The sequence below is a fragment of the Stenella coeruleoalba genome (assembly GCF_951394435.1).
Source record: "Stenella coeruleoalba genome assembly, contig: scaffold_330, whole genome shotgun sequence".
In the NCBI taxonomy this organism is placed as follows: Eukaryota; Metazoa; Chordata; class Mammalia; order Artiodactyla; family Delphinidae; genus Stenella; species Stenella coeruleoalba.
The window spans coordinates 94474-106661 of record NW_027646446.1 but is presented as its reverse complement, the minus strand read 5'-3'; the positions used below and the strand labels follow the sequence as shown (position 1 = coordinate 106661).

The 12188-nt window shown below is 37.9% G+C and overlaps 1 pseudogene across 1 annotated transcript; it reads right to left on the bottom strand.

The window, feature by feature from the left end:
- Positions 1 to 1372: 1372 nt before the first annotated feature.
- LOC307181111 (upstream-binding factor 1-like protein 1) lies at positions 1373 to 2548 on the bottom strand (annotated as a pseudogene). The gene has a single exon. The product of its transcript is annotated as an upstream-binding factor 1-like protein 1 (transcript).
- Positions 2549 to 12188: the final 9640 nt, after the last annotated feature.

The window sequence follows — 12188 nt, the reverse complement described above, 5'->3', positions numbered from 1 at the left end:
ACCACCTAGAAGTGTGCGATAGGGTGGGTGGGAGGGAGATGCAAGAGGGAGGGTATATGGAGATAAATGTATATGTATAGCTGATTCACTTTGTTGTAAAGCAGAAACAAACACACCACTGTAAAGTAATTATACTGCACTAAGGATGTTAAACATATATATATATATATATATCAGTAAACCAAAATAATAAAAGCAGTGTCATATTTGTACATTAATTCCAAAAAGTTTAGTAGCCTATGGACTAAAATACTTATACACACAACACGTACAAACTCATAACGTAATACACATAAATCAAGTGTATGGTGAAAACATTATTCACTTACAACCTGGAGCATGAGGAAGGGATTGGGGCAGAACCAAAATAAATTTAGACATGGCCTGGAAAATTAGTGCCAAGAATCAAAGGAGACTGATTTTAAGGAGGAGTTAATTCACATGGAAATGATGAAGTTCTAAAAATTAATTTCTAATTTTTGAAATCAGTAAGAACAATCTCAGTGACAGCTAAGCGATGAATATACATATAGAAATGCTGCTGCTCGCATGCCCCTGCCACTAGCAAGATAGGGAAGGGCCAACTTCTCACTTCACAGAGCAGGGAGAGAGACATCAGGAGCTTGACAATCTTCTTAAAGGCAACTCTCCTACCTCCAGTCAATCAAATCTTCCCATTCCCTGTTCCCATGCAGAAGTCCTAAGGGACAGGATCACAGAGAAGGGAGGAGTCACAGACTCCTCGGGGCTCCCTCACAGCTCTGGCAGCAGAAGGTGAGGAAAATAAAACTTCTCTGTTCAGGAAACTCAGCCTAGTCCAGAGTGTACGGCAGCCCAATCAGATCATTGTTTATTCCAAGAGTATTCATGGCATTGACTGTCTCTGGGGGTGGACTTGGGGTACAGAGAGGAACCAGAAATTACTGCACGAGATGTCTTTTTCCCAACTGGTCATACTTTGTATTGAAGAGGGAAGGAAAGAAGGAAGGCAATGAAAGGGCACAGGGAGAAGAGCCCTTCCATTTGATGAAGATGCCATGGCCTTTTTTTTTTTTTTTTTTTTTTTGCGGTACGCGGGCCTCTCACTGTTGTGGCCTCTCCTGTTGCGGAGCACAGGCTCAGCGGCCATGGCTCACGGGCCCAGCCGCTCCGCGGCATGTGGGATCCTCCCAGACCGGGGCATGAACCCGTGTCCCCTGCATCGGCAGGCGGACTCTCAACCACTGCACCACCAGGGAAGCCCAGATGCCATGGCCTTTTGCTGGGGAGTTCTTTGTTCAGGTTGTGAAAAAAGCTCAGCTGGAATCGGAGCCAGAGGATTCCCCTGAGGTAGATGAGCTGCAGCCACTGTCCTCAGACACAATCTTCATCTTCACCTACTGCTGTGGTCTGAGGAGTTGCTGCCTTTCTCCTCTTGTTCATCTTCCTTATTTTCCTCTGATCTTCCTGAGGCAGGAAAATATTCTCCAATCATATCTGATAATTCTGTCTCTGGAGCCTGAAGCCCCTGGCCCAGTCTAAGCCCTCCCTGCAGATTCCCTGATGATGGGGACTGCAGATCCATCCTCCTAATCTTGGGATTAGGGTCTCCCATCATGTTCATGTTCTTACGCTTCAAATAGGTTGTCTCTCTGTAATAAGCATGTTCTTCAGGAGACAGACTCTTGAGTCAGAGATCAAGGTCCACCTTGTACTGTTTCTGCAGTTCCTCAGCCTCCTTCTTATAATGCTCCTTCTGGTTCTGTGGGACACGCTGCCAGCATCTACTAATCTCTACCACGTGCTCCCTCAGGGCAACCCTTTCAGCTCCCTACTCAACCACAAATCCTGGTGGAACTTGTGATAGCCATTCGTAGGTGGCTTCTTGGGCTCTTCATGAATAAACTGTTTTGGGGGGAGACCACTTTTTGCACATTTCCCTGAAACTTCTTTGGCACTTTGATTTGGCTTCCTTTGGGGACATCAGATTTCGTGGAGCTCTGGACCAGATCAGGGTGCTGTTCTCTGAACAGAGTCATTTTCTCCTTAAACTTCTGTTTCTCCTTCTAGAAATCTTGACTATATTTCAGCTTCAGCTGCTCTGGAAGCTTCTTGTATTCCTCAGACAGAACCTTGGTCAGCTCCTGGTTGCTCAGCTTAGGGTGTTTTTGGTGTACTGGAGTTGCATCTTTTTGAAAAAGCAGAGGTAAGCTGTCAAGGGCTTCTTGGGTAAATCAGGACGCTTCTTGTGTTTTCTGCATTTGTAAGGATTGTCAACATTTTCCTTTGCTTCCAGGACTAATTCTTTCAAAGTGCAAAACTTTCTCAAGTTATAAGAAATTTCTAACCATTTGAGTTTGCACATTTCCCCAGGAAAATCTTTAAAAGCTACTTTTTCCCAGTCCATCAGTGACTGGGTTGTTTTGAACATGTGCCTGTCATTGGATGGAATGTTATTCACCATATATTCCAATAACTTCACAATATCTTCTTTGGACCTGTCATTCTGGCCTTTAGGCAACACCATTTCTTGTTCTTTGGGATACTTATATCATCCCAGCAGTTCAAACACCTCAGCAAATCTCCAGCTTCTTCACTCTCAAGATTCAGCTGGTGAGTTATTTCTGTAAGTCCTGCAGTGTGTGTGATTTCTATGTTTCTGAAGAGAAAGAAAAAGAAAGGTTCTCTCCTATGTGATACACAAGAAAAGCACACCCTACCTGGGATATGTCCCTTCTATCATTTAATTTACCTTTAAAAATGTAAATGAAAACAGGCCCAAATTCTGAGTTGAGGTTCATGTTGAGCATTAAGAGCTCCTTTCATACAATTAAAAATCCTCAGGCCCTGTTCCAACATGCCTTCCAATCAACCTCACCACAGCTTGTTTTAACTACAAATGAACAAAACTAAAGACTGGCTACTCACTCAAGGGGCATAGGATAAGAGAAAACGAAGGGAACTTTAAAAATTAAAATGCTTGAAAAGGAAAGGGCTTTAAAATAGCAATGAGATACCACAACACATGTATAAGAATGGTCAAATTCCCAAAACAAGGACATCACTGAATACTGAGAGGATGTGGAGAATCAGGAACTTTGATTCATGGCTGATGGGAATGCAAACTAGTACAGGCATTCTGAAAGACAATAAGGCAGTTTGTTACAAAACTAAATATCCTCTTACCATGTAATTCGGTAATCATGCTCCTTTGTATTTGCCCTAATCAGTTGAAAACCCATATTCATTAAAAAGAAAAACCTGCACAGCGATGTTTATAGCAGCTTTGCTCATTATTGTCAAAACTTGAAAGCAACCAAGATGTCCTTAGGTAGGTGAATGGATAAAGAAATTCTGGTACATCCAGACAATGGAATAGTATTCAGTGCTAAAAAGAAATGAGCCATGAAGCCATCAAGACACATGACATATACTTGAATGCATATCCCTAAGTGAAAGAAGCTAATCTGAAAAGTCTACATGCTTCATGAGCCCTACTATAGGACATTCTGGAAAAAGTAAAAATATGATGACAGTAAAATAATCAGTGGTTGCAAAGGGTTGAGGCTGGGGGTACTAATGAATAGGTGATCACAAAAGGTTTTTAGGGCAGTGTAACTCTTCTGTATATTATAAAGGTGGACACATGATTCCACATGTTCACTATACATCAGTCAAAACCTACAGAATATACAACACCAAGAGTGAACACTAATGTAAAACCATGGACTTTGGGTGATAACGAAGTGCCGGTGTAGGTTCTTCAATTGGAATAAATACACCACTCTGGTACAGTGTATGGTGATGGGCGATACTGTGTGTGTGTTTATTTGGAGGAGGCAGGAGGTATATGGGAACTCTCTGTACGTTCTACTCAATTTTACTGTGAATCTAATCTTCTCTAAAACAGTAACACTCCATAGGATTCCAGAGCATAGCTACCTTCTAAGAAGGGTCCTGATGGCCATGGACTGAATGTGCAACTGAGGAGCTAGAAATAGAAATGAGACAAGCCTAGGAGACCCTCCAGACTTGCATCCTGCTCTGAGCACTTCATGGATCAGTCATGAACACTTGAACCTTAAGTTAATGACTGATTTATAGACTAATGGACTCTGTCCATTAGAATAAATGCATTCTATTGAGCCATAATTTTTGTCTTTAAATGGAAAGGATTTAGTGAAAATTATGTAATATTTAGAGTATTTATTTTCTTAACTTTATCAGTCTTTAAGCCATAGTGAAAGCGTTACCTCCTTCAGAAAACTCCCCACAAAATACCTGGTACTTACTAGAATTTAAACAAGTGGAAGAACTGTAACAGCGCACAATTTTCTCGTATCCATTTATCCAATTAGTTGGATAGAAAAGACAATCTTTTCTAACTTCATATCTGTGGTACATAATAAGATCTTGCCCCAAACACCTTGAACAATCTCTTAGGATATTCCTCTAGTGTAAAACTAAGCCTTCTCAGATATATGGTAACTAAGAAAAAAGGTGGAAAATTATATAAAATCACCTTTACAAATGAAAAGTGGAATATTTGAAATTTGAATCTGGAGAGGAAAAATTGTTTTCTTTCCAATTATTGTAAAAGATAAGATAATGTATTTAAAACAATGAAGGTTGAAATACAGTTCTGCTGTAGTTTTTATGTGTGGCACTTTTACGAGCCAGGCATTTTTCCAAATAGCTTACATTTATTATTATCCCAGGACTTAGATGAGGAAACTAAAAACATTAAGAGAGTTTATTTACTTACCTAAATTATGAAAAAGGTAAAAAAATTCCTAAAAGTAAAGATTTTAAGAAGAGCTTTTCAGTTTTAAAAATAGATTCCATTCATCAGAAAAGCGGGAAACAATTTATCACAGATAGCTCAATCGTTTAATGAACGATTTCATTAAATCGTTCATTAGTTAGGGGATACTAACAATATTATTAGCCTGGTGAGTGGAACCTACAAGGAGTTGAGGTTCCCAAAGGCTTGTAACAGTGGGAAACTGAACCTGAAAGGGACAGACAGCTTCTAGATGAAATTCAGGGATTACTAATATGTTTGTATATCTTGAGAAGAGGTTTCAGTTCAGAGTTTCAGGTTGAGTGTGTGATAGGTTTAGAGAAAGCCACAGAAAATAAACTTGTAAACTGCAGAATGAAGATGTTATAAGAAACAGGAATTGTACTCACAGTACAGCTCTTGGCTGAGCTACATCTTTTTTTAACAAAAGAGAATAACTGATATAATTAATCTAACGAACATATCGTGGAAGTATGATAGGGAGGTGAAAGGAAGAGAAGTGTAAAGATGTAGGTAAGGGCCAAGGAGCTAAAGACCTAGATATCTCATTTCTGGTAACATCAGTAGACATTGTTTATATTAATGTATATTAAATACAATCATATACAATAAGACAGGTACTCTCTGTTTCGGTAGAGATATAAAGATGACGAAAACATATCTCTCAACGGAAGCTCACAGATACGAACAAATAAGATATCAATAAAAACTGCCATTGTGGAGAAATGTGCAGGTACTTTAGGAGCTGGCAGCGGAAGCACTTCTTTGCATTTTGTCTCCTGCACTGATACACAAAAATCGTCTTCTTACCACCCATTGATAGAGCAACTTGAGAAAAAAAATGACATTACACACACAGTATACCTACACTAAACAAAATTATTGTTCAATATTCTATTCTATTAAAAACTCATTCCTATCTATCACTAATAAAAATAATTCATTAGCAGTGTATTAGTCCCTTTTTAACTACAACCTTCAGTTTTGAGAATTCAAACAATTGAATTTTCTCTTCTCGTTGACATTGACACCCGTGAATTTAAGTGACCTTAATGTAAAGGGAATCCATTTCTTAGACTAGCAGATCAATATATTGCCAATCATATCAGATTGACTATCCTATCACAAGTGTTGTCCCATTTGGAAATATGAAAATTCCAAGTTAAAATAAAAACCAGTGCCATCTGATATACCGTGCTTTCAAATAAATGACAGAAATTAACCAAAATTCCCACTTCTATATCAGAGCGAGTGCAGAAGTTCCTCTGCTTTCTGGTATTCAGTGTGTCACCAGTGTTACATTTTCACAGCCATCACCAGTTGCTGGATTGTCATGGGGCACTTTAAAGACCGAAGCTGCAAACTTTCCTGAAGAAGCATTACTCTTCACCTTCTACAACGCAGGTTCCCAACCAAGTTTTAGGTATCATGCCAAATGGAAAAACTACCTGTCTAGGATTTCCTCTCCAGAAACCCACATCTTACTTTTACACCATAGAAATCATAAATTAGCAGAAACATTTGTATTCCTTTATAAATTTCAAACATTTGTAGGGATTATAATTCTATGGCTCCAGAGTAAACTGAAAGTAATTACATAGTTTTTATTAACTAGGAATATTTCATACACCTGAGACATTCTTAAGTCTGCTGTTAAATTAAAAAAAAAATTTATTTTTAAGGGAAAGAAATATGAATTCCTTTACTCAGAAAATTTTACTCACAAGAAGATTGTAGAATGGGTCTCATCAATGCTGGTAGGAAAATCCATCCAATCAGGTCAGGGGTTCTATCCTCTCTTGGATGGGTCAGCAGCTGTAACTTTCAGAGTTTTCCATAGTCCAGCCAACTCCAAATGACTCTGAACAGAAGAAACATTGCAGGTTAGTCCTTGAATGGAAAATAGAGGCTACAGCCCTGAATTCTACCTCTTTTCCTTTCTCACCTTGACTCTATGGAAATTGTCACTTGCAAAAACACTGCTCAAAAAATAATTGAGAATTATGGGTACTACTTATGCAACTATTTTATCTTGTGCTTTTTGGTTGGTGCTAAGGGGAAATAGACTTCTGCCTATCCCCTTCTGAAATACAGAATAGGTTTTGGGTTAAATTTATATTTCCATAATTTCATCCACAGAATTAAATTACATATATTATAAGTGGATTATAGTAACCATAGAGTAGGATCATTCATCTTTAAATTTCTATTATAGAATTAATATTTAAAAGGCATCCATTTTTTTGAGATATATCACAAAATATTATCAGTCAAATCAAATATCATGGGCAATAGTTAAACCTTTTCATATTTTCTTCCTTCATTATATACACACACACACACACAACTCACTGTCATATATATATGCACTCATGTATGCCAATTAAATATTGTAGAGGAGAACTTTTAATTCAGTTTCATCCAGATGCTTCTGCTTTCCTTGGTGCTAATACTGAGAAAATGATATTTTTCAACACAAAGAAAAATCATTAGTTGGGTATAATATTCACTGATGGGGTAATTTTTGTGGTGTGTCTGTCCTATCCTTCTTAGCAAATGATTTCTTTCTGTTATTACCTCCAATACTTGGGGGGAAATGTTGACTCTTCCTTTGTATGTTGGTCTGTTATGAATTAGGGACCCATTGTTAGTATTGCTAGTATTTAATTTTTAAGGACCAGCCTTAGTGCACTGGACACAGAAGACATTGGATGTCAGAACTGGTGCTTATCTTGAGACCTCTCCAGGTTCTGCTGTTTCTTTGCTGTTTGTTTCACTTTATGACACAGCAGTTCCCACAGGACAATACAAAGGGCAGACATATAATTGTTCCTTCAGTTACCCAAATATTAGTGGGAGTCACTCTGCTTCTTTTTTTTTTTTTAACATCTTTATTGGGGTATAATTGCTTTACAATGGTGTGTTAGTTTCTGCTTTATAACAAAGTGAATCAGTTATACATATACATATGTTCCCATATGTCTTCTCTCTTGAGTCTCCCTCCCTCCCACCCTCCCTATCCCACCCCTCCAGGCTGTCACAAAGCACCGAGCCAATATCCCTGTGCCATGCGGCTGCTTCCCACTAGCTATCTACCTTACGTTTGTTAGTGTGTATATGTCCATGACTCTCTCTCGCCCTGTCACAGCTCACCCTTCCCCCTCCCCATATCCTCAAGTCCGTTCTCCAGTAGGTCTGCGTCTTTATTCCTGTCTTACCCCTAGGTTCTTCATGACATTTTTTTTCTTAAATTCCATATATATGTGTTAGCATACGGTATTTGTCTTTGTCTTTCTGACTTACTTCACTCTGTATGACAGACTCTAGGTCTATCCACCTCATTACAAATAGCTCAATTTCGTTTCTTTTTATGGCTGAGTAATATTCCATTGTATATATGTGCCACATCTTCCTTATCCATTCATCCGATGATGGGCACTTAGGTTGTTTCCATCTTCGGGCTATTGTAAATAGAGCTGCAATGAACATTTTGGTACATGACTCTTTTTGAATTATGGTTTTCTCAGGGTATATGCCCAGTAGTGGGATTGCTGGGTCATCTGGTAGTTCTATTTGTAGTTTTTTAAGGAACCTCCATACTGTTCTCCATAGTGGCTGAACCAATTCACATTCCCACCAGCAGTGCAAGAGTGTTCCCTTTTCTCCACACCCTCTCCAGCATTTATTGTTTCTCGATTTTTTGATGATGGCCATTCTGACTGGTGTGAGATGATATCTCATTGTAGTTTTGATTTGCATTTCTCTAGTGATTAATGATGTTGAGCATTCTTTCATGTGTTTGTTGGCAGTCTGTATATCTTCTTTGGAGAAATGTCTATTTAGGTCTTCTGCCCATTTTTGGATTGGGTTGTTTGTTTTTTTGTTATTGAGCTGCATGAGCTGCTTGTAAATTTTGGAGATTAATCTTTTGTCAGTTGCTTCATTTGCAAATATTTTCTCCCATTCAGAGGGTTGTCTTTTGGTCTTGTTTATGGTTTCCTTTGCTGTGCAAAAGCTTTGAAGTTTCATTAGGTCCCATTTGTTTATTTTTGTTTTTATTTCCCTTTCTCTAGGAGCTGGGTCAGAAAGGATCTTGCTGTGATTTATGTCATAGAGTGTTCTGCCTATGTTTTCCTCTAAGAGTTTGATAGTTTCTGGCCTTACATTTAGGTCTTTAATCCATTTTGAGCTTATTTTTGTATATGGTGTTAGGGAGTGATCTAATCTCATATGTTTACATGGACCTGTCCAGTTTTCCCAGCACCACTTATTGAAGAGGCTGTCCTTTCTCCACTGTACATTCCTGCCATCTTTATCAAAGATAAGGTGTCCATATGTGCGTGGGTTTATCTCTGGGCTTTCTATCCTGTTCCATCAATCTATCTTTCTGTTTTTGTGCCAGTACCATACTGTCTTGATTACTGTAGCTTTGTAGTATAGTCTGAAGTCAGGAAGCCTGATTCCTCCAGCTCCTTTTTTCGTTCTCAAGATTGCTTTGGCTATTTGGGGTCTTTTGTGTTTCCAAACAAATTGCAAAATTTTTTGTTCTAGTTCTGTGAAAAATGCCAGTGGTAGTTTGATAGAGATTGCATTGAATCTATAGATTGCTTTGGGTAGTAGAGTCACTTTCACAATGTTGATTCTTCCAATCCAAGAACATGGTATATCTCCCCATCTATTTGTATCATCTTTAATTTCTTTCATCAGTGTCTTATAATTTTCTGCATACAGGTTTTTTGTCTCCTTAGGTAGGTTTATTCCTAGATATTTTATTCTTTTTGTTGCAATGGTAAATGGGAGTGTTTTCTTGATTTCACTTTCAGATTTTTTGTCATTAGTATATAGGAATGCCAGAGATTTCTGTGCATTAATTTTGTATCCTGCTACTTTACCAAATTCATTGATTAGCTCCAGTAGTTTTCTGGTAGCATCTTTAGGATTCTCTATGTATAGTATCATGTCATCTGCCAAGAGTGACAGCTTTACTTCTTCTTTTCTGATTTGGACTCCTTTTATTTCCTTTTCTTCTCTGATTGCTGTGGCTAAAACTTCCAAAACTATGTTGAATAAGAGTGGTGAGAGTGGGCAACCTTGTCTTGTTCCTGATCTTAGTGGAAATGCTTTCAGTTTTTCACCATTGAGAATGATGTTGGCTGTGGGCTTGTCATATATGGCCTTTATTATGTTGAGGAAAGTTCCCTCTATGCCTACTTTCTGCAGGGTTTTTATCATAAATGGGTGTTGAATTTTGTCAAAAGCTTTCTCTGCATCTATTGAGATGATCATATGGTTTTTCTCCTTCAATTTGTTAATATGGTTTATCACATTGATAGATTTGCGTATATTGAAGAATCCTTGCATTCCTGGAATAAACCCCACTTGATCATGGTGTATGATCCTTTTAATGTGCTGTTGGATTCTGTTTGCTAGTATTTTGTTGAGGATTTTTGCATCTATGTTCATCAGTGATATTGGCCTGTAGTTTTCTTTCTTTGTGACATCCTTGTCTGGTTTTGGTATCAAGGTGATGGTGGCCTCGTAGAAGGAATTTGGGAGTGTTCCTCCCTCTGCTATATTTTGGAAGAGTTTGAAAAGGATAGGTGTTATCTCTTCTCTAAATGTTTGATAGAATTCACCTGTGAAGCCATCTGGTCCTGGGCTTTTGTTTGTTGGAAGATTTTTAATCACAGTTTCAATTTCAGTGCTTGTGATTGGTCAGTTCATATTTTCTATTTCTTCCTGATTCAGTCTCGGCAGGTTGTGCATTTCTAAGAATTTGTCCATTTCTTCCAGATTGTCCATTTTATTGGCATAGAGTTGCTTGTAGTAATCTCTCATGATCTTTTTTATTTTTGCAGTGTCAGTTGTTACTTCTCCTTTTTCATTTCTAATTCTATTGATTTGAGTCTTCTCTCTTTTTTTCTTGATGAGTCTGGCTAGTGGTTTATCTATTTTGTTTATCTTCTCAAAGAACCAGCTTTTATTTTTATTGATCTTTGCTATTGTTTCCTTCATTTCTTTTTCATTTATTTCTGATCTGATTTTTATGATTTCTTTCCTTCGGGTAGCATTGGGGTTTTTTTGTTCTTCTTTCTCTAATTGCTTGAGGTGCAAGGTTAGGTTGTTTATTTGAGATGTTTCCTGCTTCTTAAGGTGGGCTTGTATTGCTATAAACTTCCCCCTTAGAACTGCTTTTGCTGCATCCCATAGGTTTTGGGTCATTGTGTCTCCATTGTCATATGTTTCTAGGTATTTTTTGATTTCCTCTTTGATTTCTTCAGCTGTCACTTCATTATTAAGTAGTGTATTGTTTAGCCTCCATGTGTTTGTATTTTTTACAGATCTTTTCCTGTAATTGATATCTAGTCTCATGGCATTGTGGTCGGAAAAGATACTTGATACAATTTCAATTTTCTTAAATTTACCAAGGCTTAATATGTGACCCAAGATATGATCTATCCTGGAGAATGTTCCATGAGCACTTGAGAAAAATGTGTATTCTGTTGTTTTTGGATGGAGTGTCCCATAAATATCAATTAAGTCCATCTTGTTTAATGTATCATTTAAAGCTTATGTTTCCTTATTTATTTTCATTTTGGATGATCTGTCCATGGGTGAAAGTGGGGTGTTAAAGTCCCCTACTATGAATGTGTTACTGTCGATTTACCCTTTTATGGCTGTTAGCATTTGCCTTATGTATTGAGGTGCTCCTATGTTGTGTGCATAAATATTTACAGTTGTTATATCTTCTTCTTGGATCGATCCCTTGATCATTATGTAGTGTCCTTCTTTGTCTCTTCTAATAGTCCTTATTTTAAAGTCTATTTTGTCTGATATGAGAATTGCTACTCCAGCTTCCTTTTGGTTTCCATTTGCATGGAATATATTTTTCCATCCCCTTATTTTCAGTCTGTATGTGTCTCTAGGTCTGAAGTGGGTCTCTTGTAGACAGCATATGTAAGGGTCTTGTTTTTGTATCCATTCAGCCAATCTGTGTCTTTTGGTGGGAGCATTTAATCCATTTACATTTAAGGTAATTATCGATATGTATGTTCCTATTCCCATTTTCTAAATTGTTTTGGGTTCGTTATTATAGGTCTTTTCCTTCTCTTGTGTTTCTTGTCTAGAGAAGTTCCTTTAGCATTTGTTGTAAAGCTGGTTTGGTGGTGCTGAATTCTCTCAGCTTTTGCTTGTCTGTAAAGGTTTTAATTTCTCCATCAAATCTGAATGAGATCCTTGCTGGGTAGAGTAGTCTTGGTTGCAGGTTTTTCTCCTTCATCACTTTCAGTATGTCCTGCCACTCCCTTCTGGCTTGTAGGGTTTCTGCTGAGAGATCAGCTGTTAACCTTATGGGGATTCCCTTGTGTGTGATTTGTTGTTTTTCCCTTGCTGCTTTTAATATGTT